This window comes from Primulina tabacum, chromosome 8 (genome assembly GCF_025594145.1).
Source record: "Primulina tabacum isolate GXHZ01 chromosome 8, ASM2559414v2, whole genome shotgun sequence".
NCBI classification, from domain to species: Eukaryota; Viridiplantae; Streptophyta; class Magnoliopsida; order Lamiales; family Gesneriaceae; genus Primulina; species Primulina tabacum.
In genome coordinates, this window is record NC_134557.1 from 18690750 (window position 1) to 18703555 (window position 12806).

Sequence of the window (12806 nt, forward strand, 5' to 3'; positions counted from 1 at the left end):
CCAGCATGCATGAAAATTATATAATTTCTTATTTCATATCGTAACTTGCATAAAAATTCTAAAGCATTTAATCTTTTAGCGTAAGAAAAATCATGCGACTATGCAGGTTTATTCATAAAAATCATTTATCATGCAAACTTAAACATAAATGTCATTTAACTTCAAAAAGTATTTTAACATGTAACTTGAACGTATAAACCATGTAAACATGCAGGTGATAACATTAAAACATTTAAAACATTTATACTTACAGACTTGAGGCTTGACGACTGAGCTTTCCGGAACTGGCGGTGGCACAACCCTTTGCAGAAACGTTGCTCTGATACCAACTGAAACGTCCATTACTCTTTTTTCTTTAAAATGTACTAGAATTTTTTTTTCTTATATTCGGCTGAAACAACACACATATATATGAACATATTTTAAAATACTTTGAACTTTAAAAATAAATTAACCAACTAATATTTGAAAAATCCAAAAGAAATAAATTCAACCATAAAGTTTTAAAACATCAATCAACCTAACTTTAACATTTTCAACAATAACTTAACTATATCATCCTCTCCAAAACCTTTCAAAATCATCATAAATCATAAAATCTTAAAAATGAATTAAATCATTTAGCATAAGTCATAATGTAAGTGCGGAAAATTAGCGCTGGTCTTCGGGTTGTGTGCACCTTCAGCCCAGCTAGTTCAACAATCAAATCTTCCCTTAACATCAAGTTAACATGCATTGATCACACCTAGTGAGTCTATTGACTCAAAAAACCTTAACCATGATAACAAGTAATATATATACATCCACATGCAACATTGAAATTACTTTGACTTAAAATAGCTTTTCATGAACATGCATAAACTTAAACATTTTCCCTTTCATCATATCATATCATATTTCCTTTCAGCATATCATATCATATTTTCTTTCATCATATACGTATACATTTTTCTTTTATTTAATTCGGATAGTTAATTGTGACTTTCCATTTGTGCATCATTAAGAAGAGTTTATAAAAGAGAAAACTCTAGTTTTATGCATATATAGCCTTAAAAATGAAAATAAAACTTGTACATCATATTCCTCATGCAAACATAATCAAATATACATAATACGGTGTGAAAGATGTTTGAAAGAAAGTTAAGGTGTGCCTTTGTGTATATTACGCTCGAAAACAATTTGGCGATGCGAGGAGATCGATGAGGATAAGAACCTATGCTGATTTTTCTTCAAATTTTCGTAGTTCCTCCTTCCAAGCTTTCGTGTGGTGTGTGTATTTGATGAAGAAGGAGTTCTAGTATGTTTAGGGGGGTTTGGGGACGTGACTTTATAATTTTTAGGTTAGGGTTTAGGGTTTAAAGTTTAATATAAAACATGCGTGCAAGCTTATGCCCATTAATAATAGTATAATAGATCTATTAAGCCCATTAGTTAATATTTAAAATATTTTGTTTAGGAAAGTTTGTGAAAATATTAGCCGATTTCTCGAAAAGTTCATGTTTTCATCGAAAATTCGAATACCGTTTAAAGAATAGGTCTCTTGTGAGACGGTCTCACGAATCTTTATTTGTGAGACGGGTCAACCCTACCGATATACACAATAAAAAGTAATACTCTTAGCATAAAAAGTAATATTTTTTCATGAATGACCCAAATAAGAGATTTGTCTCATAAAATACGACCCGCGAGACCATCTCACACAAGTTTTTGCACCATTTAAAATACGACTCGGCGTATAAAAACACCTTAAAACATCCCATTTTCAAAAATTTTATTTAAAATACACCACACATTGAACCAATCATTTAATAAAATATTTTCTCTCATATGGTCCCCGGTCTTTGTTCCTCGATCGCATCTCGAATAACCTTTTAAAACACAGTTTTATGCATTCATGTAGAAAGGTACATTTTAAATATGTTAACATGCACTTCATATTTAATTCACGCAATTAAAACAATTTAATTAAAATACATAAGAAATTTGATAACTTGTATGCATGTGGTTCACATAAAATTTTTGGGACGTTACAGCGTCGACAGAACTGGCGCTGAAGTCAAAGCTTGCTTCAGCTTCTCGAAACCCTCTTGGCATTCGGATCCCCAAATAAATTTTGCATTCTTCATCGTCAAAGCGGTCAAGGGTACCGCAATAGATGAGAATCCTTGAATGAACTTACGATAGTAGCTAGCTAGACCCAAGAAACTACGGATCTCGGTTACACTCTTTGGTACTAGCCACTCTCTAGTTGCCTCGACTTTACTTGGATCAACTTCAAATCCCTCTCTATAAGTGATGTGGCCAAAGAATGCCACTCTCTCAAACCAAAATTCGTACTTGCTGAACTTAGCAAATAACTTTTTATTTTGAAATATTTTTAGAGTTGTTCTCAAGTGCTGACTATGCTCCTCTCGGCTCTTCGAATAAATCAGAAAGTCATCAATGAAGACTATGATGAATTGATCCAGATACGGCTGAAATACGCGATTAATGAGATCTATGAATATCGTCGGCGCATTGGTCAACCCAAATGACATGACCATAAACTGGTAGCGCCCATATCGAGTCCTAAAAGTCGTTTTATGAATATCGGAGTCTTTCACTTTCAACTAATGGTATCCTAACGAAGATCTATCTTCGAGAAAATCTATACTCATTACAATTGATCAAATAAGTCTTCAATTCTAGGCAAATGATACTTATTCTCGATGGTGACTCTATTCAGCTCTCAATAATCAATGCAGAGTCGCATATTACCATCTTTTTTTTCATGAATAATACCGGTGTGCCACACGGAGAACAACTAGGGCGAATAAAACCCTTGTCTAGCAATTCTTGAATTTGATCATTTAGCTCTTTCATCTCGGAGGGTGCTAGATGATAGGGTGCCTTAGAAATTGGCACAGTGCCCGACATTAACTCAATAGTGAATTCCACTTCTCGGTCCGGTGGAATGCTAGAAACATCCTCAGGAAAGACACTAGGAAAGTCTCTAACGACCTCAACATCATCTAGCTTCTGACTGTGTGGAATGGGTGATGACGTAACACATGCTAAAAAAACTTGGCAACCTCGCTTAATAAGTTTCCTCGCACTGATGCTGGAGATGATGTGCGGCATTTTCTCGTTTCTCGTTGCCTCAAATATAAAAGATTTCCCACTGGGTGGTCGAATAGACACTGATCTCTGCCGAAAATCTATCGAAGCTCCATTCAGAGATAGCCAATCCTTGCCAAGTATGATGCCGAATTCAGGCATTGGGAATATGATGAGATCTGCACAAACCACATCATTTTGCAAACAAAGCTCCAGATTTTTCACTATACTCGAAGTAACTGTTGCGACTTTGATTGTTGCACTCCCAAGAGCAGGTTGTCCACAAGTAGTAAATTCGGTGAGTCCGAATATCGTATCCACATGGAAGCTAAAGTAATTACAAGTCCACTATAATATTTTTTGTTTTTTTTTTCTTTTAATAGTTTGAATCTTTAATTGGTAATTTTGAATTGTTCAAATTTTAATTTAAGTAGTTGAGATTAAAGGATCCACTCTTGGTATTTTAATAAAGTTAACATTAATGAACATTATTGAAATCCACTTAATAAAATGGTTCCAATATATATTAAATAATCATATTTATATTATGTTATATATTGTTATCTTATAAGTATATAATATATACCAAAATTTGTAAATGTTGTCAAGTATTTATTGTGCTATATATATATTTGTAAACACTAAATCAAAGTTCTCACTTTAAATAGTTGGTAAAACCAAACAAACATTTAAATGGTACCAAAAATTGATATTAAGATATTACTATATAATAAATCAAGGCATCCACTTTAAATGGTTGGTAAAACCAAACAAACATTTAAATGGTACTAATAAATTAATATTATGATATATTCATATATAATAAATCAAGGCATCCACTTTAAATGGTTGATAATACCAAACTAACATTTAAATGGTTCCAAGAAAAATTAATATTATGATATAATCATATATAATAAATTAAGGCATTCACTTTAAATGGTTGATAATATCAAACTAACATTAAAATGGTTCCAAGAATTTAGTGTAACATATAGCAACAATAAATCAAAACTCCCACTTATAAGTAGGGTATAATAATACTTAAAGAAATAAAAATAACATAAACAATAAATAATGATTAAATAATATAAAACATAGATTCTTACCTTTTAATAACCTTATTATCATGCCAAGAGTTTCACCTTTTCATCTCAACTTTGGGAAGTTAGCTACTCATTATTCAAAGTGTAAAACTTTGAATATGAATTTAACATGCTAATTATATTTAAATTAAGAAATAAAGGAAAAACAAAGAGATAAATATTATGAACTCAAAGGTTTGTTAATAAAATGAGGGATATCTCAATACATTACAAGGCACCCCTATTTATAGCCAAATTTGGAGAGACAACCACAAATAAAATATTATTTTTTACACATAAGTATTCATTGGTGTTCCAAGAAATTAATATTTTAATACACATCACTTTTGAAAATCTTCCCATCCGAATTTTCTTCTCCACCTAAAACAAAACATGTAGATATCTGAGTTGTTTGAATTGTGGTATTGTTTTTTAACAATTTGTCCAAGTAATTTAAGAGATATGGTCAAAATGCTTGAGCATGGTAAAACTGCCACTTCTTTGGTAACTTTATTTGTTGTTTAATTTGATCCCACTTGTGAGAAGATTTTTATCTCATGCTTGCCACCAATATTGTAGATATTAACATCAACTTTCTACAGGTCCAAGAATCATCTTAATCTCATTTGCAACGCCAAGGTTATTTTTGTTTTATCGAACCTATAAAAAATAGTAAAAACTTATAATTACACAACAACTTATATTTTATACAATTTATTATAAAACATATAATATTTAAACATTTAATTAAACAAAAACTATAAATTTATATTATAAACATTTAATTAATATACAATTTTTTATCTTTATTACACTCCCCAACCAGCTTATTGCTAGTACCTAGCAATTTAAGCGTTAATATCAACACAAAACATATTGATTAATTTAAATAGAAATGTAATCAGAACTATCCAAGTGTTTAAGTTAAATTTGAAAACTGTCAAAGTTATATCAAGATCATTATAATTATAATTTATGAAATAATCTGAACTGATCAATTCAAAGCTTATTTTCAGGTAGTTAAATGTACATGGCCTTCAGAAATTCCTAGTAAGAGTCTCAACTCCATATCCTCACAGGTTAATAAGTGTTTCAATTTATGGGAATGATTTCTCTCATAGAGTTGGAATGCAGATTAATGCTCAGGAAAATGGTTTACAGAATGCAGACAGACAAACGAGCCAAACTAATCAAAAGATAGGAAATTCATTGATTTAAAATCCAGTTCTTCTTATTATATATTTTTTCCTGATATATATTTTTTTACATCATGGAATCAGACTAAGTTTATGCTTCTTGACCACATATTTATTTAATTTGTACAATGTATTTCTCTCTTTCTTTCTTTTTTTTTCTTTTTTTATTTTTATTTTTATGAGAGATAAATAGGTCGCAGCATATAACTTAAAAATTACATAAATCTTCAACATCTTTCTTTTTTTTTCTTTTTTCTTTTTTCTTCCACGAAATATCATTTTTTTTCAAAATAAGAACTCAAGATCTAAACAATAGATAGCCTCTCTGATGATCAATAAAGGCTCGCAAGCTGTTTTCTCAATCCTCTCCACTCACTCACAAAATATGTGTGAGTTTAAAAATTTTAGGCACTCTTATCAGGTATATCTTGGGCCATATACTTTAATAACTTATTTTATCACAATGGTTAATCATTCAAAAAGATTTCATAAATCATATTTTTATAGTGATCAAAATACTAAAATTGACTTTTTTTTTCAAATAAAAATTTAAACATCCTTAGATAGATTATTACAATTTATAATCTAAATCTTTCAAACATGTAATGCATGATATTTTTACAAAAATTACCAGGATACAAACAATAAACATGTTTTTATTTTAAAATAATTTTTAAATTTTTTTTTTTTAGTTTTTAAGTTTGTTCTCCCCCCAATCAGAATATGACATTGTCCCTAATGTCAAAATAACTATTACCTGGAAGAGATATCACCTGGAATTTTATTGAAGATAACAAACTGAAACAAACGCAAACCAATCCACGATTTTTGAATCAATGATCCAACTTTCTTTTCTTACTGCTTGATTGCGACCAATTGATATTTGTTATCATCGGATCAGGCTTATGAACAAGAGCTTCCAAATCATCAATTAATTGGTCGGCAGTCGAAGCACAGATGAGCATCCGTCGTGGATTTTCTGAAATGAAATTCTCTTCCACAGCTTTATCAAGAAATGTCAATAAACTGTCATAATAATTACTGATATTCAACAAGCCCACAGGTTTATTATGGATATTAAGTTGTGCCCAAGAAACAGTGTGAAAAATTTCTTCTAATGTACCAAAACCACCTAGTAGTGCGATAAAAACATCAGAATTTTCAATCATTTTGGTGATTCTTTCATACATAGAAGAAACTTTTAATTCCTCCCCAATCGTAACACCTGTAATATTTCCTTCGGCTAAAGCTGTAGGAATAATACCCAAAACCTGATTATCTCCAAGATGAGCAGATATTGAAACAAATCCCATTAACCCAATATTACTTCCCTCATATACCAAGTGAATTTTTTCTCAGCCAATATCTTTCCAAGATTATTCGCTGCTTCTACAAATACTTTATTTTTTTCACGACTCGACCCACAAAATACACAAATATTTTTCAATGCTTGTGCAGAGGATCCAACCATGTTTTTACTTTCTTTTTGGTCTGCGAAAATAGAGAGAAAGATGAGAGATTTTATAGTGGTAATATGTTATCATGACAAAACTATGGGTCATAGCTGTAAGCAGAATAAACAGTAAAAATAATAATGACACACATGCATATAAACAGTAGTGTGATTGTGGCTCACAATTTTTCTCTGGTTTTAGGTCCAGAAACGGCTTAAACGCCTTCTATAAGTCGAGGATATGCTTCCCATCCAATTTTCTTATAAATTGGCAAACATGGTCTTTTTTAGTCAGATTCCCAAGACTATGGCGCTCATCTTGAAATTGTTTTCATAAACGGAGAAGTTCAATATGCACATGTCCACTAGAATGCGTCTCAAGAGTCAATAAGATGTTATCTAAAAACTCCTTACTCAGCCCATTCTTAATGAAACCAATTTTATCTTCTCTGTTATTGGAAACACATCCCAAAGATCTGCATCGTTTATCACAAGTTCATCTTGCATACAAATGACAAACCCCTAACCTTTTGGCCCTTCGTTTTTTCGCATAAGTGCTTTTTCCTAATCCAAGCAAATACCGAATGAGCAATGATTGTGTAACTTCTCCTCCTAATCGGACCTTAGCTTCTATTACAAGACGAATATCTTCTGGAATTCCTTTTTTCATTAGCAATCTCAATCTTTCACACTTACCTGCATAAATTTTTCTTAGAACATTTTCAGAAACAGAGGGAAAAAATATTTACAAATTTTTGAGAGATTTTCATCCATTTTGAAAAGAAAGGAAATGATTTTTTTTTTATTTTTGTATCAGCAATTGTGGGAAACTGATTTAACCGACTATGAGAGTCACGGATTACCGTTATCCGCCATTTAACTGGGAAAATAAAAAGATTAAGGAAACCTGAAATAAAAACAAACAAAATTAAATGCAACATAAAAATTTAGGGATCAGAAAGGGAAATAAACTCTTCTTGAAAGATTTCATTTTCTAAAAATGGTTTAAGCCTTTGTCAATTTACTTTAAAAACATCACCATTTTTAGGATTTTCAATATCCACAGCTCCATAAGGATACACATGTTTTACAACATATGGGCATGTCCATCTTGATCGTAATTTTCCTAAGAATATGTGAAGTCGAGAATTATAAAGCAAAATTTTTTTACCAATCTCAAAAGATTTTCTAAGAATTGTTTTATCATGAAATGATTTGATTTTTACTTTATAAATCCTTGAATTCTTATACGCATCATTAAGTCGCAGAGACCAATCTTTTCTATTTGAGTTAACAGTTTTTTCCAAAATTTTCTTTATCTCCCTATTAGCTAATTCAATTTGTCCATTTGTTTGAGATGATAAGGAGTAGTTACTTTGTGAGTAATACCATATTTTTCATTAATGAATCAAATGGTTTATTAACAAATTGAGTTCCCCCATCACTTATCATGGCTCGAGGAATTCCAAATCTACTAAAAATATTATCTTTCAAAAATATGATGACGATTTTATGATCATTTGTTCGACATGGAATTGCCTCTATCCATTTGAAAACATAATCAACTGTAGCTAAAATATATAAGTATACAAACGATGGTGGAAAAGGTCCCATAAAATCAATTCCCCGATAGTCATATATTTCAATTTCAATGATAGGATTCAAAGGCATCATGTTTTTTTTTTGAAATCGCACCCAATTTTTGACAATTTTCACAGATGTTCCAGATTTCGTGTGTGTCTTTAAACAAAGTGGGCCAATAAAATCCACACTGCAAGATTTTTGCAGCCGTTTTCTTTGAAGAAAAATGTCCTCCGCATGCTTCTGAATGACAAAATTTAATGACACTACTTACCTCATTGTCGGGTATGCAACGTCGAAAAATTTGATCTGGGCAATACTTGAACAGATACGGATCATCCCAATAAAAGTTTTTTACATCATTCAAAAATTTTCTTTTATCTTGGGAACTCCATTGCAGTGGCATTTTTCCTGTCACAAGAAAATTTACTATATTAGCAAACCAAGGTGTAGTAGTAACTGAAAATAGATGTTCATCAGAAAAATTATCGTTAATTGGTGTCATTTCACAAGATGATCCTGTTACTAGTCTCGATAAATGATCGGCTACGACATTCTCGGTTCTTTTTTTATCTTTGATCACAATGTCAAATTCTTGGAGCAACAAATCCATCGTATCAGTCGTGGCTTTGCATCCTGTTTGGTCAACAAATATCTAATAGCAAAATGATCAGTAAACACAATAGTCGTTGATCCAATCAAATTAGAACGAAATTTATCTAATGCAAATATTACAGCAAGTAGTTCTTTTTCAGTTGTGGAGTAATTCAATTGAGCATTGTTTAAAGTTCTCCTTGCATAATATATCACGTAAGGCTTACCGTTTCTTCTTTGACCTAGTACTGCACCGACTGCATAATCACTCGCATCGCACATGATTTCAAATGGTAAAGACCAATCAGGAGGTTGCATGATAGGAGCTGAAGCTAAATGTCGAACGATTTTATCAAAAGCATTTTGACATTCTTGAGTCCACTCAAATGCAGTGTCTTTTGTTAAGAGGTTACAAATGGGTTTAGAGATTGAACTAAAGTCCTTTATAAACCTCCTATAAAATCCAGCATGTCCCAAAAATGAGCGAATTTCTTTAATGGTTTTTGGAGGGGGTAAATTGGCAATGACATCAACTTTGGCTTTATCAACTTCAATTCCATGAGATGACAAGACATGTCTTAAAACAATCCCAGAAGTAATCATGTAATGACATTTTTCCCAATTTAAAATAAGACCTTTTTCCTCGCATCTTTTTAAATTTTTTTTCAAATTTTCAAGACAATTATCAAATGTATTCCCAAAAACAGTTAAATCAACCATGAAAATCTCCAAACAATTTTCAACCATGTCGCTAAAAATGCTTAGCATATATCTTTGAAATGTTGCTGGGGCATTGCATAATCCAAATTGCATCCTTCTAAATGCAAATGTTTCAAAAGGACATGTGAATGTAGTTTTATCTTGATCTTCGAGTGCAATGGGAATTTGATAATAACCTGAATATCCATCAAGAAAACAGTAGTATGGATGACCTGCTACTCTTTCTAAAATTTGATCCAAAAATGGTAATGGAAAATGATCTTTTCTAGTGGCGTCATTTAATTTTCTATAATCAATACACATCCGCCAACTAGATGGGACTCGACTTGTTAACAATTCTCCTTTTTCATTTTTTATCACTGTGATACCAGATTTTTTTGGAACTACTTGTGTTGGGCTTACCCACTTACTATCAGAAATAGGGTAGATAATCCCAACATCAAGTAGTTTGAGAATTTCAGTTTTCAAAACATCTTTCATGTGTGGATTTAATCTCCTTTGTGGTTGTTGAGATGATTTAGCATTTTCTTCTAAATGAATTTGTGTGTGCAAATTAGTGGATTAATGCCCTTGAGATCTTTTAGTGTCCAACCAATTGCATTTTTATGTCTTTTAAGCATATCAACTAATTTACCTTCTTGATCACTTTCTAGTTTGGAAGAAATTACCACCGGATATGTTTCATCTTCTCCAAGAAATGCATACTTCAATTCTTCTGGCAAGGGTTTTAACTCCAATATGGGTGGTTCGTCTTTGTTCTCATATTTTGCATCAAATTCTTTCTCTGATCCTGGTAACGAGTGATACCTGATAAAATCATTAATATCAATTTCAATATTTTCTTTAACAGTTTCAATTGAACAAATATTTAATTGATCACGAGTACTCCCTTTTTGAATGTTTTCTTCCACAAGAGTTTCAATAAGATTTTCATCTTCACTTTCATGTTCTTTGTCATGTGGTTGCTTACAAAGATTAAAAATATTAAGCTCCAAGGTCATGTAACCAAATGACAACTTCATTATTCCATTCCTGCAATTTATAAGAGCATTAGAAGTTGCTAAAAATGGACGACCCAGAATTACAGGAATTGCATTACAAGCTTCGATAGGTTGTGTATCTAAAACAATGAAATCGACAGGATATACAAAGTTATCAACTGGGACCAACACGTCTTCTACCATACCTCTTGGCACTTTATCAGATCTATCGGCAAGTAAAAGTGTTACCGAAGTAGATTTTAACTCGCCTAGATTGAGTTCTTGATAAACTGAATATGGAAGTAAATTCACACTAGCTCCAAGATCAAGCAAGGCTTTCTTAATCTTTCGTTCTCCAAAAATACATGAAATAGTAGGACAACCAGGGTCTTTGTATTTCAAAGTATTATTATTTTGAATGATTACACTTACTTGTTCGGCTAAAAATGCTTTCTTTTTCACATTCAATTTTCTTTTCACAATGCACAAGTCTTTCAAAAATTTGGCATATGATGGTACCTGTTTTATTGCATCTAATAAAGAAATATTAACTTTTACTTGTTTAAAAATATCATATATATCATAATTCAAATTTGATTTTTTTGTATTTTTCAATGCATGAGGGAATGATGGTGACATTGTCTGTTGAACCTCCTCTTCGAAAGTTATGGGTTCCACTTCCTTACCCTTTGGAGTTGATTTATCATCATCTTCACAAGGTTCAATAATGGATTTTTCCACAACCTTACCACTTCGAAGGGTAATAACAGATTTTACCTGATCCATCGGTTGAGTTCCAGAAGTTCCAGTTTGTGAATGATGATCCTTGGGATTATTCTGTGGTTGTGAAGGAAATTTACCTTTTCATGAAATTAAGTGCATATGCAAATTTAGCAAGAGTATCTTTCAAATCTGTCATGATTTGAGCAGTTTGAGTATTGGTAGACTCTTGCTTTGCAATGAAAGAATTCAATATATCTTCCAAGTTCCTTTTAGGTGGAGAAACATAGTGTGCATAATTTTGAAAATTTTGTTGATTTTGGAAATGTGGTTGTGAAAATTGTGCAGCATTATCATTCCTCCAACTAAAATTTGGATGATTTCGTCAACCTGGATTGTAATTTTGAGAAAATGGTTCAAAATTTGGCCTTTTGAAATTGTTCAAAACATTGGCTTGTTCATGGAGACATTCTTTAAAAGAGGGCAAAGTGGGACAATTTTTTGTAGAATGATCACTTGTATCACAGATGTGAGACGCAATTTCTTGAACAGATTTTAATTGACCATTCTTTTTCAATTCAAGTGCCTCAACTTTTTCTTGCCAAAGAGGTAAATCTAGCTTGGAGATCATGTTCATCTTTGAGGGTGTACATACATCCAGCAGATGTGGGAGATTGAATCTTGTTGATGGTTCGATTGTACCTATAGTGTCCCAATTTGAGCATTTTCCGCTAATGAATCGAGATACTCAATTGCCTCGTTTGGATCTTTATCTTCAAATGTTCATTACACATAAATTCAACCATTTGCCTATTTTTAGGTGTTAAGCCTTCATAAAATTGAGAAACAACTCTCCAAATTTCAAAACCATGATGTGGACAAAGATTAAGCAATTCTTTGTATCTATCCCAACATTAATAAAAAGTTTCTCCTTGTTTTTGAGTGAAAGTGATGATTTGCCTTTTGAAAGAATTTGTTCTATGAGATGGAAAAAACTTTTCAAAAATTGTTGTTTCAATTCATCCCAAGTTCGAATGGATCCCGATCTAAGATTTTGTAGCCAAGTTTTAGCTTTATCTTTTAAAGAAAAAGGAAAAAGCTTAAGTCGAATGGTGTTCATGCTACAATTTAGATCGTTATATGTGTTGCACACTTCTTCAAACTCTTGTAAATGCATGTATGGATTTTCAGAATCTAAGCCATGAAAATTGGATAAAAGTTGGATAATACCAGGCTTAAAATTGAAATGAGATGCATCAGAGGGAAAAACTAGACATGAAGGTGCACTAGTAGGTGTAGGATTCATGTGATCTCTAAGTGTTCTTCGTCTATCATGATCATGTTGAGATTGAATTTCATCTTCATTTTCTTGGATGGGTTC

General features: G+C 31.8%; 1 non-coding gene across 1 annotated transcript; it reads left to right on the forward strand.

Moving 5' to 3' along the window:
• Positions 1-12289: 12289 nt before the first annotated feature.
• Positions 12290-12398, forward strand: LOC142554894 (small nucleolar RNA R71). The gene has a single exon (XR_012822258.1). It is a non-coding gene; the product is annotated as a small nucleolar RNA R71 (small nucleolar RNA).
• Positions 12399-12806: the final 408 nt, after the last annotated feature.